Below are 4,517 nucleotides of genomic sequence, written 5' to 3'. Positions count from 1 at the left end.
ATTAATTAGACGCTGGGTGCAACTTGATTCAGTGGGAGCCAGGTGAGTTATGGTAGACTAACTACTGCAATCCAAGTTGTCCTTTTCTGAATTCTTGGAGCGGGATGGGACTCCTGTCAGATTTTGACATAAAACGCAGCCAACCTTTTGTCTCAGTATGTTTCTCTCTCTTTCTGTCTCTTTAAATTAAGGATTGGGCCTTTATACTGGTGCTTCTTTACGATCCAGTGTCGAGGCCAGGAAACCACGGTAACTGACTGTGGAGCAGAAGAGATAACACAGGGAAGAGGAGAGAGAACTCCGGGTGGAGCAGGGAGAGAGAGAGAGAGAACACCAGGTGGAGGAGGCGAGAGAGAGAATACCAGGTGGAGGAGAGAGAGAGAGAGAGAGAGAGAGAGAGAGAGAGAGAGAGAACACCAGGTGGAGGAGGGGAGAGAGAGAACACCAGGTGGAGGAGAGAGAGAGAGAACACCAGGTGGAGCAGGGGAGAGAGAGAGAGAACACCAGGTAGAGGAGGGGAGAGAGAGAGAACACCAGGTGGAGGAGGGGAGGGAGAGAGAACACCAGGTGGAGGAGGAGAGAGAGAGAACACCAGGTGGAGCAGGGGAGAGAGAGCGAGAGAGAGAGAGAGAGAGAGAACACCAGGTGGAGGAGGAGAGAGAGAGAACACCAGGTGGAGCAGGGGAGAGAGAGCGAGAGAGAGAGAGAGAGAGAGAGAGAACACCAGGTGGAGGAGGAGAGAGAGAGAACACCAGGTGGAGGCGAGAGAGAGAGAGAACACCAGGTGGAGGAGGGGAAAGAGAGAGAACACCAGGTGGAGCAGGGGAGAGAGAGCGAGAGAGAGAGAGAGAACACCGGGTGAAGCAGGAGAGAGACACAGAGAACACTGGGTGGAGGAGAGGAGAGAGAAAACACTGGGTGGAGCAGGGGGTGAGAGGGAGAACACCGGGGGGAGAAGGAGAGAGAGAGAGAGAGAGAGAGAGAGAACACCGGGTGGAGGAGGAGAGAGAGAGAATACCAGGTGGAGGAGAGAGAGAGAGAGAGAGAGAACACCAGGTGGAGGAGAGAGAGAGAGAGAACACCAGGTGGAGGAGAGAGAGAGAGAGAGAGAGAGAGAGAGAGAGAGAACACCAGGTGGAGGAGGGGAGAGAGAGAACACCAGGTGGAGGAGAGAGAGAGAGAGAGAACACCAGGTGGAGGAGAGAGAGAGAGAGAGAACACCAGGTGGAGGAGAGAGAGAGAGAGAGAACACCAGGTGGAGGAGAGAGAGAGAGAGAACACCAGGTGGAGGAGAGAGAGAGAGAGAGAGAGAGAGAGAGAGAGAGAACACCAGGTGGAGGAGAGAGAGAGAGAGAACACCAGGTGGAGGAGAGAGAGAGAGAGAGAGAGAGAGAGAGAGAGAGAGAACACCAGGTGGAGGAGAGAGAGAGAGAGAGAGAGGAGAGAGAGAGAGAGAGAGAGAGAACACCAGGTGGAGGAGAGAGAGAGAGAGAACACCAGGTGGAGGAGAGAGAGAGAGAGAGAACACCAGGTGGAGGAGAGAGAGAGAGAGAGAACACCAGGTGGAGGAGAGAGAGAGAGAGAGAACACCAGGTGGAGGAGAGAGAGAGAGAGAGAACACCAGGTGGAGGAGAGAGAGAGAGAACACCCCTCCACCATTATCCACCACTATCTACCCCTCCACCACTATCAACCCCTCCACCACTATCGACCCCTCCACCACTGTCGACCCCTCCACCACTGTCGACCCCTCCACCACTGTCGACCCCTCCACCACTGTCGACCCCTCCACCACTATCGACCCCTCCACCACTATCGACCCCTCCACCACTATCGACCCCTCCACCACTATCAACCCCTCCACCACTATCAACCCCTCCACCACTATCTACCCCTCCACCACTGTCGACCCCTCCACCACTATCTACCCCTCCACCACTATCAACCCCTCCACCACTATCAACCCCTCCACCACTATCTACCCCTCCACCACTGTCGACCCCTCCACCATTATCCACCACTATCTACCCCTCCACCACTGTCAACCCCTCCACCACTATCAACCCCTCCACCACTGTCAACCCCTCCACCACTATCGACCCCTCCACCACTGTCAACCCCTCCACCACTATCAACCCCTCCACCACTATCAACCCTTCCACCACTATCAACCCCTCCACCACTATCTACCCCTCCACCACTGTCAAACCTTCCACCACTATCAAACCTTCCACCACTATCAACCCCTCCACCACTATCTACCCCTCCACCACTATCTACCCCTCCACCATTGTCAAACCTTCCACCACTGTCGACCCCTCCACCACTGTCGACCCCTCCACCACTGTCGACCCCTCCACCACTGTCGACCCCTCCACCACTGTCGACCCCTCCACCACTATCTACCCCTCCACCACTATCTACCCCTCCACCACTATTGACCCCTCCACCACTATCGACCCCTCCACCACTATCGACCCCTCCACCACTATCGACCCCTCCACCACTATCTACCCCTCCACCACTGTCGACCCCTCCACCACTATCAACCCCTCCACCACTATCGACCCCTCCACCACTATCTACCCCTCCACCACTGTCGACCCCTCCTCCACTGTCGACCCCTCCTCCACTATCTACCCCTCCACCACTATCTACCCCTCCACCACTGTCGACCCCTCCACCACTATCTACCCCTCCACCACTATCTACCCCTCCACCACTGTCGACCCCTCCACCACTATCTACCCCTCCACCACTGTCGACCCCTCCACCACTGTCGACCCCTCCACCACTATCTACCCCTCCACCACTATCTACCCCTCCACCACTGTCGACCCCTCCACCACTATCTACCCCTCCACCACTGTCAACCCCTCCACCACTATCAACCCCTCCACCACTATCAACCCCTCCACCACTATCTACCCCTCCACCACTGTCGACCCCTCCTCCACTATCTACCCCTCCACCACTATCTACCCCTCCACCACTGTCGACCCCTCCACCACTATCTACCCCTCCACCACTATCTACCCCTCCACCACTGTCGACCCCTCTACCACTATCTACCCCTCCACCACTATCTACCCCTCCACCACTGTCGACCCCTCCACCACTATCTACCCCTCCACCACTATCTACCCCTCCACCACTGTCGACCCCTCCACCACTATCTACCCCTCCACCACTATCGACCCCTCCTCTACTATCTACCCCTCCACCACTGTCGACCCCTCCTCCACTATCAACCCCTCCACCACTATCTACCCCTCCACCACTGTCGACCCCTCCTCCAATATCTACCCCTCCACCACTATCTACCCCTCCACCACTGTCGACCCCTCCACCACTATCTACCCCTCCACCACTATCTACCCCTCCACCACTATCTACCCCTCCACCACTATCGACCCCTCCACCACTATCTACCCCTCCACCACTATCTACCCCTCCACCACTGTCGACCCCTCCACCACTGTCGACCCCTCCACCACTATCTACCCCTCCACCACTATCGACCCCTCCTCTACTATCTACCCCTCCACCACTGTCGACCCCTCCTCCACTATCAACCCCTCCACCACTATCTACCCCTCCACCACTGTCGACCCCTCCTCCACTATCTACCCCTCCTCCACTATCTACCCCTCCACCACTATCTACCCCTCCTCCACTATCTACCCCTCCTCCACTATCTACCCCTCCACCACTATCAACCCCTCCGCATGTTTGTCTGGGAACTTAATTTTTATTCCATCACACAGCATTCTTACTGTATAAGAAAGAGTCACCATAACAGTGACTCATAAATATGTACAGTATGGTATGGGGTGGTACAGTGCCTTCAGAAAGTATTCATACCCCTTGACTTATTCCACATTTTGTTGTGTTACAACATGAATTCAATATTTTTTTTCTCACCCGTCTACACACAATAGCCCATAATGACAAAGTCATAACGTGTTTTTAGACATCTTTGCAGATTTATTGAAAATGAAATACAGAACTATCTCATTCACATAAGCGTCACACTTCTGAGTCAATACTTTGAAGAAACAACTTTGGAAGCGATTACAGCTGTGAGTCTTTCTGGGTAAGCCTCTAAGAGTTTTCCCACAACTGGATTGTGCAACATTTGCCCATTATTCTATTCAAAAGACTTCAAACTCTGTCAAATTGGTTGTTGATCATTGCTAGACAACTATTTTCAAGTCTTGCAATAGATTTTCAAGTAGATTTAAGTCAAAACTGTAACTCCGCCACTCAGGATAATTCGCTTCAAGTCTTCACTTCAAGTCTTCTTGGTAAGCAACTCCAGTGTTGATTTGTCCTTGTGTTTTAGGTTATTGTTAATTCATCTCCCAGTGTCTGGTGGAAAGCAGAGTGAACCAGGGTTTTCCTCTAGATTTTTGCCTGTGTTTAGCTCCAACTACAATGTTGTTGATCCATCCTCAGTTCTCCTGTCACAGCCATTAAACTATGTAACTGTTTTAAAGTCACCATTGGCCTCATGG

This window comes from Salmo salar, chromosome 23 (genome assembly GCF_965601325.2).
Source record: "Salmo salar chromosome 23, fSalSal1, whole genome shotgun sequence".
Lineage (NCBI taxonomy): Eukaryota > Metazoa > Chordata > Actinopteri > Salmoniformes > Salmonidae > Salmo > Salmo salar.
Note: the sequence above shows the minus strand (reverse complement) of the source record.